This window comes from Mustela nivalis (assembly GCF_964662115.1).
Source record: "Mustela nivalis genome assembly, chromosome: 3".
NCBI lineage: Eukaryota > Metazoa > Chordata > Mammalia > Carnivora > Mustelidae > Mustela > Mustela nivalis.
The window spans coordinates 7145706-7165639 of record NC_139022.1 but is presented as its reverse complement, the minus strand read 5'-3'; the positions used below and the strand labels follow the sequence as shown (position 1 = coordinate 7165639).

The following is a 19934-nucleotide window of genomic DNA, read 5'->3' as shown; positions in this document are numbered from 1 at the left end:
GTACTGGAAAAGTAACTGCTTTTTCAAATAAACAAATGCTAATGTAATGGTATAAGGTTTACAATGTTTTAGGGAAACATAACATTAGCAAAATAAAATAAAGTACAAGCTAGCTTATGCTTATTGACCATAAAGAAATGAAGATCTAAAACTACCTGACAAAGAAATCAGAATATTTACCTAAATGGGAACAGAAAAATAACTAAAAATAAATAAATCATTATTTGTGCAAAATGATGTTTAACAGAGACTAAAATCATTAAAAATTGGAAATTCTAGATATGAAAAATAGTGACTTAAGTGGAAAAAAAATCATGACTCTGAACAGACTTGATCAAGCACAAGATATAATCAGTGAACTCAAAGACAGAATACTTGAAATAATCTGTTCAGAAGATGAAAAGGAAAATAGCTAATAAAGATCTTAAAAGAAAGCACACAGATTTTATGGGATCCCATAAGAAAACCTAACTATGAATTATGAAAATCCCAGAAGGGGCAGAAAAAGCAAAAGGAGCAGAAATCTATGTTAAGAAAGCAACAATTAAAAAAATCAAAAACAAAACCAAACAAACAAGCAAAAAAACAATCAAACAAAGAAAACTTCTGAAATCTGGGGAGGGAAATAAGTATGTAGATCCATAAAGTTCAAGGAACTCAAATATATTAGATATAGAGAAAGTGGTATGCAGACACATTATAGTTAGCAATTGAAACAGCTTGAAAATATAAAATTTTAAAAACTGGACCTCAGATACTTTTCCACAAGTAAAAACTGTACTTCATTTAGTTACTGGAAGGAAGCAGTAAGAGCATTTAAGGTTTTCTGCAACACTTTTAAAAAATATTGTTACATTAAATGAAGTAATAAAATTATTTCTATTCTTTAGTTCATTGAAAAAAATTGATTTATACTTTAATGACTTTTTTTGCAAAAGAACAGAAAAAAAGGAAAATTTATTTTATATCTACAATGAATTAAAGAAAATCCTCATTTTGTGACACTTTAATAATTTATATTAAACTAACACATTCCATTGAATTATTAGAATTTGTTGGCCAATATAATAAAAATTGGGAAATAAATTAGTATTTACAAACACATAATTACTGTCAACTTACTGGACAAAAATATTTGGATACATGATATATAAAATTTTAGAGACACACTGAAATTGGAACAAACTGAATAAATACATTTGTTCTTTTTAACCACTGAATTGACCCTTAACAACCTGTGAAAATATCTAAAGAAATTAGCTGAATTCCTTCCCTAACCTTGCCTTAGGTCTATCTCGGACTATTAGTAACTTAGTCAGTATAGTCCAAATCTCAGTGGACATTCCCAAGTGAATACAAAAGGAAAAAGAAAAAAAAAAAAAAAACCACCCAACCAAACAAAACAAAACAAAGCAAAAACAATAGATTAAATCACTAGTTAAAGAAAGTGTAATATCATTGTTGCTCCTGCCTTTCTTAGAAGAATCTAAAATGTGAAGTGTAGAGATGAAAGAGTAATATATATACACTTGTTTGGAAATTATTCAAAGACATTTAGTCTAAAATGACTGTTCATAAGGTGATGACTGAACCACCATCTGCTACTTGGACCTGTATGTTTGTGAAAGTGCAGAAATAATACCAGTTACTCCAGTAATATTGTTTTCTTATTTTGAATATTCATACAAGAAATGGAGCTCCTCAGCAAGTGCTTAAGAGAAATTTAGCATTTAAGACTATTCTGTGTAATAAGCAATAGATACATTTAGCCATCTGTTTAACCAGAGAATGCTATTTTCTATTTTGAGTTAAGTAGGTTTAAACAATATGTAAATAACTTATGTTAGTGTATGTATTATTAAAGATTAAATAAATGAATTGGACATGAGAAGGTTTTGTTTTTTGTTTTTTTTTTTGAATTTTTATTTATTTTCAGTATAACAGTATTCATTATTTTTGCACCACATCCAGTGCTCCATGCAATCCGTGTCCTCTCTAATACCCACCACCTGCTTCCTCCAACCTCCAACACCCTGTCCCTTAAAAACCCTCAGTTTGCTTTTCAGAGTCCATAGTGTCTCATGGTTCACCTCCCCTTCCAATTTCCCACAACTCCATTCTCCTCTTCATCTCTCCATGTCCTCCATGTTATTTGTTAGGCTCCACAGATAAGTGAAACAATATACTTGACTATCTCTGCTTGACTTATTTCACTCAGGATAATCTCTTCCAGTCCCGTCCATGTTGCTAAAAAGGTTGGGAATTCATCCTTTCTGATGGAGGCATAATACTCAATAGTGTATATGGACCACAACTTCCTTATCCATTCATCTGTTGAAGGGCACCTTGGTTCTTTCCACAGATTGGCAACCGTGGCCATTGCTGCTATAAACATTGGGGTAGAGATGCCCCTTCATTTCACGACATCTATATCTTTGGGGTAAATACCCAGGAGTACAATTGAATGGTCATAGGGAAGTTCTATTTTTAATTTCTTGAGAAATCTCCACACTGTTCTCCAAAGAAGGTGCACCAACTTGCATTCCCACCAACAGTGGAATAAAGTTCCCCCTTCTCTACACCCCTCCAACACATATTGTTTCCTGTCTTGCTAATTTTGGCGATTCTAACTGATGTAAGGTGTTATCTCAATTTGAATCTCCCTGAGGGCTAGTGATGATGAACATTTTTCCATGTGTCTGATAACCATTTGTATTTCTTCATTGGAGAAGTATCTGTTCATATCTTCTGCCCATCTTGTGATATGATTATCTGTTTTGTGTGTGTTGAGTTTGAGAAGTTCATTATAGATCCTGGGTATCAACCTATGTCTGTAGTGTCATTTGCAAATATTTTCTCCCATTCCGTGGGTTGCCTCTTTGTTTTATTGACTGTTTCCTTTGCTGTGCAGAAGCTTTTGATTTTGATGAAGTCCCAAAAGTTTATTTTTGCTTTTGTTTCCTTAGCCTTTGGAGACATATCTTGAAAGAAGTTGCACTGGCTGATATCGAAGAGATTACTGCCTATGTTCTCCTCTAGGATTCTGATGGATTCCTGTCTCACATTGAGGTCTTTTATCCATTTTGAGTTTATTTTTGTGTAAGGTGTAAGATAATCGTCGAGTTTCATTCTTCTGTATATAGCTGTCCAGTTTCCCCAGCATCATTTATTGAAGAGACTGTCTTTTTCCCACTGTATATTTTTTCATGTTTTGTCGAAGATTATTTGACCACAGAGTTAAGGGTCCATATCTGGGCTCTCTACTCCATTCCACTGGTCTATGTGTCTGTTTTTATGCCAGTACCATGCTGTCTTGGTGACCACAGCTTTGTAATAAAACTCGAAATCAGGTAACATGATGCCCCCAGTTTTATTTTTGTTTTTCAACATTTCCTTAGTGATTCGGGGTCTCTTCTGATTCCATACAAATTTTTGGATTATTTGCTCCAGCTCTTTGAATACCAGTGGAATTTTGACTGGAATGGCATTAAAAGTATAGATTGCTCTAGGCAGTATAGACATTTTAACAATGTTTATTCTTCCAATCCAAGAGCATGGAATGTTCTTCCATCTTTTCTTGTCTTTTTCAATTTCTTTAATGAGTGTTCTGTAGTTCCTTGAGTACAGATCCTTTACCTCTTTCGTTAGGTTTATTCCCAGGTATCTTAAGGATCTTGGAGTTATAGTAAATGGAATCAATTATTTAATTTTCCTTTATGTATTTTCATTGTTAGTGTATAAGAAAGCCACTGATTTCTGTACATTGACTTTGTATCCTGCCACCTTACTGAATTGCTGTATGAGATCTAGTGGTTTGGGGGTGGATTCTTTTGGGTTTTCCATATAAAGAATCATGTCAGCTGCGGAGAGAGAGTTTGACTGCTTCATTGCCAATTTGGATACCTTTTATTTCTCTTTGCTGTCTGTCTGCTGTTGCTAGGACTTCTAATACTATGTTGAACAAGAATGGTGAGAATGGGCATCCTTGTCATGTTCCTGAGCTCAATGGGAAGGCTAAAAGCTTTTTCCCATTGAGGATGTTCTTTGCTGTGAGTCTTTCATAGATAGATTTGATGAAGTTCAGGAATGTTCTTTCTATCCCTATACTTTGAAGTGTTTTAATCAGGAACAGATGCTGGATTTTGTCAAAGGCTTTTTCTGCATCAGTTAAGTGGACCATGTGGTTCTTCTCTCTTATTAACTTGTTCTATCACAACGGTTGATTTGTGAGTGTTGGACCATCCTTGTAGGACAGGAATGAATTCCACCTGGTCATGATGGATAATATATATATTTTTTTAAGATTTTATTTATTTGTCAGAGAGAGATCACAAATAGGCAGAGAGGCAGGCAGAGAGAGAGAGAGGAAGAAGCAGGCTCCCTGCTGAGCAGAGAGCTGGATGCAGGACTCGATCCCAGGACCCTGAGATCATGACCTGATCCGAAGGCAGCGGCTTAACCCACTGAGCCACCCAGGCGCCCAATGATGGATAATATTTTTAATGTGCTGTTGGATCCTGTTTGCTACGATCTTGTTGAAATTCTTAGCATCCATATTCATCAGTGATCTTGGTCTGATACTCCTTTTTGGTAGGGTCTTTGCCTGGTTTGGGGATCAAGGTAATGCTGGCTTCATAGAAAGAGTCTGGAAATTTTCCTTCTGCTTCAATTTTTTGAAACAGCTACAGGATAATAGGTGTTATTTCTTCTTTGAAAGCTTGGTAGAATTCCCCAGGGAGTCCATCAGGTCCAACGCTCTTTTTTTTTTTTTTTTTTTTGAAGCGCGACCGTTTCTTTATTAAAGTATACAAAAAGGGGAGGTGAGGGGAGGGGGGGCAGGTGTGGGGCTCGGCCCCAACCCTGGCCCCACCCCAGCCTGGCGCTGTCTGAGAGAAGGGGATCTGAGGAAGACCCAGGGATCAGGCAGGGTAGGGATGGACAGGACATGAGGCTGGGATGCAGAGGTGAGGAAGGAGAGGCTACTGGAGGAGGGTGGGGGAAGGGAGGAAGAGAGCAAGGACAGGAAGAAGAGCAATTGGGACCAGCTGGGGAGCTAAGATGAAGCAGGTCAAGAGGTGGAACAATGGCAGAGTGAGGATAGAAGGGGCAGTGTCTGGAGAGGCGGACATGAGAAAGGCTGGGGACAAAGAGGGTGGCAGCTCTGGTGCAGGGTCCAGAGCCAGGAGCCAGGTAAAGAGGTTTTTTGGGAGGTTTTTGATCACCGCTTCAATCTCGTTACTATATATTGGTCTATTCAGGTTGTCAATTTCTTTTTGGTTCAATTTTGGGAGTTTATAGATTTCCAGAAATACATCCATTTCATTTAGGTTGCTTAGCTTATTGGCTTATAACTGTTGATAACAACTTCTGACGATTGTTTCTATTTCCTTGGTGTTAATTGTGATCTCTCCCTTTTCATTCATTATTTTATGAATTTCAGCTTTCTCTCTTTTCTTTTGTATTAGTGTCGCCAATGGTTTATCAGTCTTACTGATTCTTTCAAAAAACCAGCTTCTAGTTTCATTGATACGTTCTACTGTATCTCTGGATTCTACCTCATCAATCTCAGCTCTAATCCTGATGATTTCCTTTCTTATGTGTGGATTTGGTTTGATTTGTTGTTGATTCTCCAGTTCTTTAAGGTGTAGAGAGAGCTGCTATGTTCTGGAGTTTTCAAAAAAAAAAAATTTTTTTTTTCAGAGATGGTTGGATGGCAATGTATTTCCCCTTTAGGACCACCTTTGCTGTATCCCATAGGTTTTGGATCAAAGTGTCTTCATTCTCACTGATTTCCATTAATTCTTTTAGTGCTTTGATCTCCTGGTTGATCCAAGCATTCTTAATCAAGGTGGTCTTTCTCTTCCAGGTGTTTAAGTTCATTCTGAACTTTTCATTGTGATTGAGATCCAATTTCAAAACATTGTAATCTGAGAATGTGCAGGAAATCATCTCAGTCTTTTGGTATCAGTTGAGTCCTGATTTGTGACCCAGTATGTGGTCTAATATGGAGAATGTTCAATGTGCACTGGAGAAGAATGAGTATTCTGTTATTTTAGGGTGGAATGTTCTGTATATATCTATGAGATCCATCCGGAACAATGTGTCATTCAATGCTTTTGTTTCTTTATTGAATTTCTGCTTCGATGATCTGTCTATTTCTGAGAGAGGGGTGTTAAGATCTCCCACGATTAGTGCGTTCATATCAACATGAATCTTTATCTTGATTAACAGTTTTCTTATGTAATTGGCTACATAGATATGTATTGGGGGCATAGATATTTAAAATTGTTAGATCATCGTGGTGGATAGTCACTTTAAGAATTATGTAGTTTCCTTCTGTACCTCTGAATACAGTCTTGAGTTTAAAATCTAATTTGTCTGGTATGAGAATCGCTACCCAAGCCTTCTTTTGAGGCCCATTGGCATGAAAGATGTTTCTCCATCCCTTCACTTTCAGTCTAGGTGTATCTTTAGGTTCAAAATGGGTCTCTTGTAGACAACATATGGATGGGTCCTGTCGTTTTATCCAGTGTGCAGCCCACTGCCATTTTATAGGTGCATTTAGGCCAATCACATTGAGGGTGATTATTGATAGATACGTTTTTATTGATATCGTGTTAACTTTAAAGTATTTCTTTCTGTAGATTGTCTCTATATTTCTGATCAATGCTATTCTTTGTTTTTTTTCTCCTTTAAGGAATCCCCCTTAATATGTCCTGCAGTATCAGCTTGGTGGTTGCATAGTCTTTTAAGCCTTGTCTGTTTTGGAAAATCTTTATCTCTCCATCCATTTTGAATGTCAATCTTGCTGGATAAAGTATTCTTGGCTGCATGTTTGTCTCATTCAGTGCCCTGAATATATCTTTCCAGCCCTTTCTGGCTTGCCAGGTCACTGTGGACAGGTCTGACATTATTCTGATGGGCTTTCCTCTGTACGTAAGGATCATCTTTGTCCTAGCTTCTTTCAAGAGGTTCTGCCTACACTTATAATTCTTCATTCTTACTATTAGGTGTCTCGAGGACTTTCAAGAATCTGTAATCTTGGGGGGAAACCTTTCAGCCTCTAGAATATGAATGCTGTTTCCATTCATGAGATTCGGAAAATTGTCATGAAGAACTTGTTCTACTATATCTTCTAGACTTCATTCTTTCTTCTCCCCTGCAGGGATTCCAATAATTCTGACTTTGGAAGGTTTCATGGCATTATTTGTTTCCCTGATTCTGTTTTCGTGGCTTCTAAGCTGTTTGTTTCAGGCTTCCTCCTGATCCTTTCTCTCTATCTGTATCTCCTCCAGATCACTAATTACGTCTTCTGTCTCATTTACCCTAGCGTTGAGAGAATTTAGATTAGATTGGAACTCATTGAGAGCATTGTGAAGCTCGTCCCTTGTAGCTTTCAGCTCTTCCCTAATATTGAAAACATGATCTCTGGTCGTTTTCAGATTGACCTTAATCAATTCCATTTGGTCATCGATGGCTTTCCCCAAACTAGCTATTGCTTGGATAATTGGTAGCCTGAATTTTCGTTCCAACATATTGTCTACATTGATCGCCATTAGCTCTGTTGCAGAAGGTCCATCATCTGTATTTTTCTTCTGTTGGGCATTCCTCCTCCTACTTATTTGGTGAGAGATGGCTGAACGGGTGTAGCTGGATATATCGACCGTAGTACAGTCAATGTGCACCCTGGAATGCTTCTGAGCAATCAGGGTTCCCCACCCAAATGAGAGGAAAAGAAAAGGAAAAGAAAAAAAGAGAGAGGGAGAGAGACAGGAAGGAAAGGTGAGATAAAATAAAAGGCTCAGCCCTAAAGGGCCTCAATGTAAGATTTATGAAGGTTTCAAACACAGACAAAAAAGAAGACTGATAAAAGTATATGACAAGAGAAATATATATATATATATATATTTGCATATATATATATATGGAAATAAAGGAAGAAACTCGTCAAAAAGAACACTGAGTGCTCTCTTCGGCAGCACATATACTAAAATTGGAACAATACAGAGAAGAATATCATGACCCCTGAACAAGGATGACATGCAAATTTGTGAAGCATTCCATATGTTTTTCTGTTTGGTTAAACCATATTTTCTTCGAGTTGTTGCCACACTTTTAGTATTTTACTTGCTCTTTCATATACCCTTATCTAGACAAAATGACAAGGCAGAAAAATTCACCACAAAAAAAAAAAAAAAAAAAAGAATAAGAGGCAGTACCAAAGGCTAGGGACCTAATTAATACAGACATTGGTAATATGTCAGATCTAGAGTTCAGAATGACAATTCTCAAGATTCTAGCCGGGCTTGAAAAAGGCATGGAAGATATTAGAGAAAACCTCTCGGGAGACATAAAAGCCCTTTCTGGAGAAATAAAAGAACTAAAATCTAACCAAGTTGAAATCAAAAAAGCTATTAATGAGGTGCAATCAAAAATTGAGGCTCTCACTGCTAGGATAAATGAGGCAGAAGAAAGAATTAGTGATCTAGAAGATCAAATGACAGAGAATAAAGAAGCTGAGCAAAAGAGGGACAAACAGCTACTGGATCATGAGGGGAGAATTCGAGAGTTAAGTGACACCATAAGACGAAACAACATTAGAATAATTGGGATTCCAGAAGAAGAAGAAAGAGAGAGGGCAGCAGAAGATATACTGGAGAGAATTATTGGGGAGAATTTTTCCAATATAGCAAAGGGAATGAGCATCAAAATTCAGGAAGTTCAGAGAACGCCCCTCAAAATCAATAAAAATAGGCGCACACCCCGTCACACTATAGTAAAATTTACAAGTCTTAGTGACAAAGAGAAAATCCTGAAAGCAGCACGGGAAAAGAGCTCTGTAACATACAATGGTAAAAATATTAGATTGGCAGCTGACTTATCCACAGAGACCTGGCAGGCCAGAAAGAGCTGGCATGACATTTTCAGAGCACTAAACGAGAAAAACATGCAGCCAAGAATACTATATCCAGCTAGGCTATCATTGAAAATAGAAGGAGAGATTAAAAGCGTCCAGGACAAACAAAAACTGAAAGAATTTGCAAACACCAAACCAGCTCTACAGGAAATATTGAAAGGGGTCCTCTAAGCAAAGAGAGAGCCTACAAGTGGTAGATCAGTAAGGAACAGAGACCATATACAATAACGGTCACCTTACAGGCAATACAATGTCACTAAATTCATATCTCTCAATAGTGACCCTGAATGTTAATGGGCTAAATGCCCCTGTCAAGACACAGGCTATCAGAATGGATAAAAAAACAAAACCCATCTATATGTTGCCTCCAAGAAACTCATTTTAAGCCCGAAGACACCTCCGGATTTAAAGTGAGGGGGTGGAAAAGAATTTACCATGCTAATGGACATCAGAAGAAGGCAGGAGTGGCAATCCTTATATCAGATCAATTAGATTTTAAGCCAAAGACTATAATAAGAGTTGAGGAAAAGCACTATATCATACTCAAAGGGTCTGTCAAACAAGAAGATCCATACAATTTTAAATATCTATGCCCCCAACATGGGAGCAGCCAACTATATAAACCTATTAATAACAAAATCAAAGAAACACATCAACAATAATACAATAATAGTAAGGGACTTTAACACTCCCCTCACTGAAATGGACAGATCATCCAAGCAAAAGATCAGCAAGGAAATAAAGGCCTTAAACGACACACTGGACCAGATGGACATCACAGATATATTCAGAACATTTCATCCCAAAGCAACAGAATACACATTCTTCTCTAGTGCACATGGAACATTCTCCAGAATAGATCACATCCTCGGTCCTAAATCAGGACTCAACCAGTATCAAAAGATTGGGATCATTCCCTGCATATTTTCAGACCACAATGATCTAAAGCTAGAACTCTACCACAAAAGGAAGTTTGAAAAGAACCCAAATACATGGAGACTAAGCATCCTTCTAAAGAATGAATGGGTCAACCGTGAAATTAAAGTAGAATTGAAAAAAATCATGGAAACAAATGATAATGAAAATACAATGGTTCAAAATCTGTGGTACACAACAAAGGCAGTCCTGAGAGGAAAATATATAGTGGTACAAGCCTTCCTCAACAAACAAGAAAGGTCTCAGGTACACAACCTAACCCTACACCTAAAGGAGCTGGAGAAAGAACAAGAAAGAAACCCTAAGCCCAGCAGGAGAAGAGAAATCATAAAGATCAGAGCAGAAATCAATGAAATAGAAACCAAAAAGACAATAGAACATATCAATGAAACTAGGAGCTGGTTCTTTGAAAGAATTAATAAAATTGATAAACCCCTGGCCCGACTTATCAAAAAGAAAAGAGAAAGGACCCAAATAAATAAAATCATGAATGAAAGAGGAGAGATCACAACTAACACCAAAGAAATACAAACTATTATAAGAACATACTATGAGCAATTCTACGCCAACAAATTTGACAATCTGGAAGAAATGGATGTATTTCTAGAAACATATAAACTACCACAACTGGACCAGGAAGAAGTAGAAAGCCTGAACAGACTCATAACCAGTAAGGAGATTGAAACAGTCATTAAAAATCTCCAAACAAACAAAAGCCCAGGGCCAGACGGCTTCCCGGAGGAATTCTACCAAACATTTAAAAAAGAACCAATTCCGATTCTCCTGAAACTGTTCCAAAAAATAGAAATGGAAGAAAAACAAACTCATTTTATGAGGCCAGCATCACTTTGATCCCCAAACCAGACAAGGATCCCATCAAAAAAGAGCGCTATAGACCAATATCCTTGATGAACACAGATGCGAAAATTCTCACCAAAATACTAGCCAATAGGATTCAACAGTATTTTAAAAGGATTATTCACCACGACCAAGTGGGATTTATTCCAGGGCTGCAAGGTTGGTTCAACATCTGCAAATCAATGTGATACAACACATCAATAAAAGAAAGAACAAGAACCATATGATACTCTCAATAGATGCTGAAAAGGCATTTGACAAAGTACAGCATCCCTTCCTGATCAAAACTCTTCAAAGTGTAGGGATAGAGGGCACATACCTCAATATCATCAAAGCCATCTATGAAAAACCCACCACAAATATCATTCTCAATGGAGAAAAACTGAAAGCTTTTCCGCTAAGGTCAGGAACACGGCAGGGATGTCCATTATCACCACTGCTATTCAACATAGTACTAGAGGTCCTAGCCTCAGCAATCAGACAACAAAAGGAAATTAAAGGCATCCAAATCAGCAAAAAAGATGTCAAATTATCACTCTTCGCAGATGATATGATACTATATATGGAAAACCCAAAAGACTCCACTCCAAAACTGCTAGAACTTATACAGGAATTCAGTAAAGTGTCAGGATATAAAATCAATGCACAGAAATCAGTTGCATTTCTCTACACCAACAAGACAGAAGAAAGAGAAAGTAAGGAGTCAATCCCATTTACAATTGCGCCCCAAACCATAAGATACCTAGGAATAAACCTAACCAAAGAGGCACAGAATCTATACTCAGAAAACTACAAAGTACTCATGAAAGAAATTGAGGAAGACAGAAAGAAATGGAAAAATGTTCTATGCTCCTGGATTGGAAGAATAAATATTGTGAAAATGTCTATGCTACCTAAAGCAATCTACACATTTAATGCAATTCCTATCAAAGTACCACCCATCTTTTTCAAAGAAATGGAAAAAATAATTCTAAAATTTATATGGAACCAGAAAAGACCTCGAATAGCCAACGGGATATTGAAAAAGAAAGCCAAAGTTGGTGGCATCACAATTCCGGACTTCAAGCTCTATTACAAAGCTGTCATCATCAAGACAGCATGGTATTGGCACAAAAACAGACACATAGATCAATGGAACAGAATAGAGAGGCCAGAAATAGACCCTCAACTCTATGGTCAACTAATCTTCGACAAAGCAGGAAAGAATGTTCAATGGAAAAAAGACAGCCTCCTCAATAAAAGGTGCTGGGAAAATTGGACAGCCACTTGCAGAAAAATGAAATTGGACCATTTCCTTACACCACACACGAAAGTAGACTCAAAATGGATGAAGGACATCAATGTGAGAAAGGAATCCATCAAAATCCTTGAGGAGAACACAGGCAGCAACCTCTTCGACCTCAGCCACAGCAACATCTTCCTAGGAACATCACCAAAGGCAAGGGAAGCAAGGGCAAAAATGAACTATTGGGATTTCATCAAGATCAAACGCTTTTGCACAGCAAAGGAAACAGTTAACAAAATCAAAAGACAACTGACAGAATGGGAGAAGATATTTGCAAACGACATATCAGATAAAGGACTAGTGTCCAGAATCTATAAAGAACTTAGCAAACTCAACACCCAAAGAACAAATAATCCAATCAAGAAATGGGCAGAGGACATGAACAGACAGTTCTGCAAAGAAGACATCCAGATGGCCAACAGACACATGAAAAAGTGCTCCATATCACTCGGCATCAGGGAAATACAAATCAAAACCACACTGAGATATCACCTCACACTAGTCAGAATAGCTAAAATCAACAAGTCAGGAAATGACAGATGCTGGCAAGGATGCAGAGAAAGGGGAACCCTCCTACACTGATGGTGGGAATGCAAGCTGGTGCAGCCACTCTGGAAAACAGCATGGAGGTTCCTCAAAATGTTGAAAATAGAACTGCCCTATGACCCAGCAATTGCACTACTGGGTATTTACCCTAAAGATACAAACGTAGTGATCCAAAGGGGCACGTGCACCCGAATGTTTATAGCAGCAATGTCCACAATAGCCAAACTATGGAAAGAACCTAGATGTCCATCAACATATGAATGGATAAAGAAGATGTGGTATATATACAGAATGGAATACTATGCAGCCATCAAAAGAAATGAAATCTTGCCATTTGCGACAACATGGATGGAACTAGAGCGTATCATGCTTAGCGACATAAGTCAAGCAGAGAAAGACAACTATCATATGATCTCCCTGATATGAGGAAGTGGTTATGCAACATGGGGGCTTAAGTGGGTAGGAGAAGAATCAATGACACAATATGGGATTGGGAGGGAGACAAACCATAAGTGACTCTTAATCTTACAAAACAAACTGAGGGTTGCTGGGGGGAGGGGGGTTGGGAGAAGGGGGGGTGGGGTTATGGACATTGGGGAGGGTATGTGCTTTGGTGAGTGCTGTGAAGTGTGTAAACCTGGCGATTCACAGACCTGTACCCCTGGGGATAAAAATACATGTTTATAAAAAAATAAAAAATTAAAAAAAAAAAAGAACACTGAGTGTAAGATTTATATACTATCAGGACAAACACAAAAACACAGAAATATTGGTGGAAGAAAAAGATGGGAGAGTGGTTATAAATTCTCAGTGTGGGTGAGGAAGGTTGTTTTGATTCTTCCTGGATATATCGTGATATCTTTGTTAAAGGACTCAACTTTCCTATGATAAAGGGGGGTTAGGAATTGGTTTACCTATAGGGGTGGCATTGATTGGGGAAAGGGGATTACCTAAAGTTTAACTCTATATAAATATTAGAACATAAAAATTTTAAAAAAGAATAAACTAGACTACACTAAACTAAAATTAAAAAAAAAAAGAAATTAAAAAAAAAAGAAATGTAAAAGGAAACACAGGTGTATGTATGAAAAATTTCAGGTTAGAAGGTTATTATGAAATTTGATATACTGGACATCTCACTGTGCCTGTAAATAGGCTAAAAAATTATATAATAATAACAAATTATCTATATAAAAATAGAGCCAAAATAGTGGGATCAAATTGTCCTATGAATTAGTGGTGGTTGTTCTCTTGTAATCTTTTTTTTTTTTTTTTTGCTTTGCTTTGCTTTCCTGTTGGTTTGGTTTTCTGAGGGAGGGGCCTGCCACGTGTGTTTTCAGTCAATGATGTTCTCTGAGTTAAGTCGTTCCGCCCCCCTCAAGGCTGTGGGCTCTGAGGAAACTGTTTTTTTCTGGCTTTTGTTCTCTGGAGTTTTTATATTTGTTCACTTTTGTTTTTCTCTCTTGCCTTGACCACTTTTGATTGTTTTTGTAGGTTTAGAGGAAAGCAAATTGCATCCTTACCTCCCTCTCATAGAGAAGCCTCAGTCTGGCTGCAGAGCCCAAATAAATCCCCCCTTGGCCACTGGCAGAGCAGGTTCCCAGTTGCGGTCCTGGGAACTCAGGATTTTTTGCTTGTACCCAAAACCGCAGCAGCGTCACTTGTCTGGGCAGCTCCAGACTGCCAGAGAAGTTCCAAGCAGCGATTGCACACTGAGATTTTCCCGCTGGCCCGGGATGGGAGTGCCTGGTCTTTCTGGGTCCGAGATCACTGGGCTGGTGCCTGTGTGCAACTTTCTCAAGGGAGGACGCTGGGCAGGACTCGGAATCTGATGGCATGGCAGGGAACTCACATAGGGAGTGCAAAAAGGCTGTGCTTCTGTTGGCTGGCAAGGCTCCCAGTCCCTCACGCGAGCTGGGCTTCAAGCCCTCTCAGGCGCACTGGTGGTTCAGGGAGCAAGACCTGATTTCTCTGCCACACTCTCTCTCGCTCTGAGCCAGGGTTGGTTGTCATGGGTCTGGGCACTTAAGCCCCTGACCCTAACACCCCGATTCACACAACTTCCCCCCTTAAACCTTTGCTCTTTATGATTGCTTTCTACCAGACTCCTGAGTTAATGCTGGTCTCCAGATGCAGGGCACTCTCGTATCGGGATATTACTTTCCAATGGGTCGCGTCTGGTGGCTCCCTCCACCTTCTTTTATTTTCCGATATCATTCCGTCTTTCCCACTCCACTTTACCTGCCCACTGGTATCTTCTTCTCTGGTACAGATCCAGACATGTATAATTCTGATCTCTGGCTAATTTTGTGCACCCACAGAGTTCCTTGGAAGGTAATCAGCTCATGTTAGTGTACAGGTTGAAAGGGCACCTCATCCTACTTCCCCGCCATCTTGTCTCCCCCCTCTCTCATTTAATTCTTATAATAATTCTGTGGCTTCCAAACTCCAGATTTAAAGGCACAATTTAAGTGTTAAAAGATGAAAATGGGGGGGGGGGGGGACAAGATGGCGGGGGAGTAGGAGGAGGCGCCTTTTCAGCTGGTACCCCAAAGTGAGCTGATTACCTACCAAATAACTCCATTCACCCATGAAATCAACCTGTGATCAGAGTCATACACGTCTGGTCTCTACAGGGGCAGAAGACGCCAGAGGTAAGGTAAAGCAGAGTGGGAACCTCGGACTGATATCAGAAGATAAAGAAAAGGGGGAGGGAGACACCAGAGGCAACCGGTTGAAAAGTAATACCCCCAATAGGAGCAAGAGTGCCCTGCGTCTGGGGATCAGCATTAACTAGGAGACTGGCTGAAAGCACTGCAAAAGAGCAAAGGATCACGGGGGAAATTGTGGGAATCGGGGCAGCTAGGGACAGGGGCTTAAGTCCCCAGTCCCAGGACAGCCTCCCCGGCGCTGAGGCAGAGAGAGTGTGGCGGAGAAACCAGGTCTTGGTCCCTATGCTGCCAGCACGCCAGAGAATGCGTGGGTTCTGGCTCCTGTGTGGGGATGGGAGCCACTCATCGGCAGAAAGTGCGAGCCCTACCACAAAACCTGAGATACACACTCATGTCCCTCATGCTCCCCTGAGAGAGTTACAAAGGCCCGGCCAGCACTCTTTGACCTGCGCCATTGTTCCCAAAGCCTAAGCCGCACACCCCAAACTCTCCCCTGACAGAGGTGCCCAAAAGCCCAGCCTGGTGCTCTCAGACCTGCGCCCCGTTCTCAGTGTCTGAGACGCACGCGTGGCCCATAGCCACCTCTGAAAGAGGTGTGCATAAACTGGGCACTCTTAGACCCAGCAAGACCAGGCACTCCCAGCCCGGGCCAGTGGCAAAATCTCAGTGTGCGATTGCTGCTTGGAACCTCTCTGGCAGTCTGGAGCTCCCAGACAGCTGCCACTGCCTTGGATTTGGGTACAAGCAAAAGATCCTGCATCCCCAGGGTCTGCAACTTGAAACCTGCTCTGCCAGTTGCCAGGGAGGAACTTATTTAGGCTCTGCACCCCCACTGAGGCTTCTCTCTGAGAGGGAGATCAGGGTGTTGTTTGTTTTCCTCTAAAATTACAAAAACCAACAAAGGCAGTCAAGGTGAGAGAAAAAAAAGGAAACAAACATAAAAACCACCAGAGAACAAAAGCCTGAAAAAAACCAGTTTCCTCAGAGCCCACTCCCTTGAGGAGGACAGGAGGACTTAACTCAGAGAACATCATTGACTGACAACCCAGGTGGCAGACGCCTCCCCCAGAAAACAAACCAAGAAAGAAAAAAAAAAAAAAAAAGAAAAGAAAAAAAAGGACTACAGGAGAACAACCACTACTTCATACGAAAATGTTTATTATTCATTCATTCCCACTATTCTGGTTCATTTTCTTTTTACACATAGGTAATTTTTTTAGCCTATTTTCATCACAGCGAGCTGTACAGTACATCAAACTCCATAATACCCTTCTAACCTGAACTTTTTGATACATACACCTATGTTTTTTTTTTGCATTTTTATTTTTTGAATTCTTTTTTTTTTAATTTTAGTTTAGTTTAGTCTAGTTTACTCCTTTTTATTTTTATCCTCTAATATTAATATAGAGTTAAACTTCAAAGTAATCCCCTTTCCCCAATCAATACTACCCCTATAGGTAAACCAAATTTTAATCCCCTTTGTCTTAGGAAAGTTGAGTCGTTTAACAAAGATATCAAGATATATCCAGGAAGAATGAAACCAACCTCCTTTGCACACACTGAGAATTTATAAGAACTCTCCCATCTTCTTCTTCCACCAGTGTTTCTGTGTTTTTGTGTTTGTCTTAGGAGCATATAAATCTTATACTTGGGGTTTTCCACCAAAATGTCTAGGAGGAGGAATGCCCAACAGAAGAAAAATACAGAGGATGGACCTTCTGCAAAAGAGCTAATGGCTATCAACATAGACAATATGTCAGAAAGAGAATCCAGGCTAACAATTATCCAGGCAATAGTTAGGTTGGAGAAAGCCATGGATGACCAAATAAATTGATTAGGGCCGAACTGAAAGCAACCAGAAAGGATGTTCACGATGTTAGGGCAGAGCTTAAAGCTACCAGGGAGGAGGTTCACAATGCTCTCAATGAGTTCCAATCTAATCTAAACTCTCTCAAAGCTAGAGTAACTGAGACAGAAGATAGAATTAGTGATCTGGAGGACAAACAGAGAGAAAGGATCAGGAGGAAGCCTGGAACAAACAGCTTATAAAAACCACCAAAATAGAATCAGGGAAATAAATGATGCATGAAGCATTCCAACGTCAGAATTATTGGAATCCCTCTAGGGGAGGAGAAAGAAAGAAGTCTAGAAGATATAGTGGAACAAGTCCTTCATGAAAATTTTCCCAATTTCATGAATGGAACCAGCATGAATGTAGTAGAGGCTAAACTGTCTCCACCCAAGATTATACATTCCAAAAGAACATCACAACACCTGATAGTCAAATTGAGGAATTATAATTGTAGGTATAATCTCTTGAAAGCCACTAGGGCAAAGAGGCTCCTTACTTACAGAGGGAAGCCCATCAGAATGACATCAGACATGTCCACAGAGACCTGGCAAGCCAGAAAAGGCTGGCAAGATATATTCAGGACACTAAATGAGAAGAACATGCAGCCAAGAATACTTTATCCAGCAAGACTGACATGCAAAATGGATGGAGAGATAAAGAGTTTCCAAGACCAGCAAGGCTTAAAAGACTATGCAACCACCAAGCCGGCACTGCAGGAAATATTAAGAGGGGTTCTATAAAAGAGGAATAATGCTAAACAATAGCATTAAACAGAAATATAGACAATCTACATAAAGAAAGACTTCAAAGTTAACTCGATGTCAATAAAAACGTATCTATCAATAATCACTCTCAATGTGAATGGCATAAATGCGCCCATAAAACTGCACAGAGTTGCAGACTGGATAAAACGACAAGACCCATCCATATGATGTCCACAAGAGACCCACTGTAAACCTAAAGATACACCCAGAGTGATAGTGAAGGTATGGAGAAGCATCTTTCATGCCAATGGGCCTCAAAAGAAGGCTGGGCTAGCGATTCTCATATCAGATAAATTAGACTTCAAACTAAAGACTGTAGTCAGAGATGTAGAAGGACACTACATAATCCTTAAAGGGACTATCCACCAAGATGATCTAACAATTGTAAATATCTATGCTCCCATTATGGGAGCAGCCAATTACTTTAGAAAGCTGTTAATCAAGATAAGAGTCATATTGATAGGAATACACTAATCGTAGGAGATCTTAACATGCCTCTCTCAGAAATAGACAGATCATTGATGCAGAAAATCAATAAAGAAACAAGAGCATAGAATGACACATTGTACCAGATGGACCTCATAGATATACACAGAACATTCAACCCTAAAACAACAGAATACTCATTCTTCTCAAGTGCACATGAAACATTCTCCAGAATAGACCACATAATGGGTCACAAATCAGGACTCAACCAATACCAAAAGAATGAGATTATTCCTTGCACATTCTCAGATCACAATGCTTTGAAACTGGAGCTCAATCACAATGAAAAGTTCTGAAGGAACTCAAAAACCTGGAAGCTAAAGACCACATTGCTTAAGAATGATTGGATCAACCAGGAGATCAAATAAGAACTGAAACAATTCATGGAAACCAATGAGAATGAAGACAATTCTGTCCAAAACCTATGGGATACAGCAAAGGCGGTCCTAAGGGGGAAATACATAGCCATCCATGCCTCCCTCAAAGAAATTGAAAAATCCAGCACACAGCAGCTGTCTCTACACCTTAAAGAACTGGAGAATCAACAACAAATCAAACCAACTCCACACATAAGAAGAGAAATCATCAATATTAGAGCTGAGATCAATGAGGCGGAAAACCAGAGATGCAGTAGAAAGTATCAACGAAACTAGAAGCTGATTTTTTTAAAGAATCAATAAGATCGATAAACCATTGGCCACACTAATACAAAAGAAAAGAGTGAAAGCCTATTAATAAAATTATGAATGAAAAGGGAGAGATCACAATGAACACCAAGGGGGTAGAAACAATCATCAGAAGTTATTATCAACAGTTATACGCCAATAAGCTAAGCAACCAAGATGAAATGGATGCATTCCTAGAAAACTATGAAGTCCCAAAATTGAATGAGGAAGAAATAGATAACCTCAATAGACGGATATCTAGTAATGAGACTGAAGGAATGCTCAAAAACCTCCCAAAAAAAAAAGAGCCCAGGACCTGACGGATTCCCTGGGGAATTCTATCAAACGTTTGAAGAAGAAATAACACCTATACTCCTGACGCTCGTTCAAAAAATTGAAACAGAAGCAAAACTTCCAGACTCTTTCTATGAAGCCAGCATTACCCTGATCCCCAAACCAGGCAAAGACCCTACCAAAAAGGAGAATTTCAGACCATTATCACTGATGAATATGGATGCTAAGATTCTCAACCAGAACCTAGCCAACAGGATCCAACAGTACATTAAAAAGATTATCCACCATGATCAGGTGGGATTGATCCCTGGGCTAAAAGGATGGTACAGCACTCGCAAATGAATAAATGTGATACAAAAAATTAATATGAGAAGAGAGAGAACCACATGGTCCTCTCAATTGATGCAGAAAAAGCATTTGATAAAATCCAGCATCCATTCCTGATTAAAATGCTTAAAAGTGTAGGGATGGAGGAAACATTTCTGAACTTCATCAAATCTATCTATGAAAGACCCACAGCAAATATCATCCTCAATGGGAAAAGGCTTGTAGCCTTCCCGTTGAGATCAGGAACACGACAAGGATGCCCACTTTCACCACTCTTGTTCAACATAGTATTAGAAGTCCTAACAACAGCAATCAGACAGCAAAGAGAAATA

General features: G+C 39.1%; 1 long non-coding RNA gene across 1 annotated transcript; it reads left to right on the top strand.

The window, feature by feature from the left end:
* The first annotated feature begins 4816 nt into the window (after positions 1-4816).
* Positions 4817-5130, top strand: LOC309860836. The gene is made up of 2 exons (XR_014309661.1): positions 4817-4964; positions 5019-5130. It is a non-coding gene; the product is annotated as an uncharacterized lncRNA (long non-coding RNA).
* The last annotated feature ends 14804 nt before the right edge of the window (positions 5131-19934 follow it).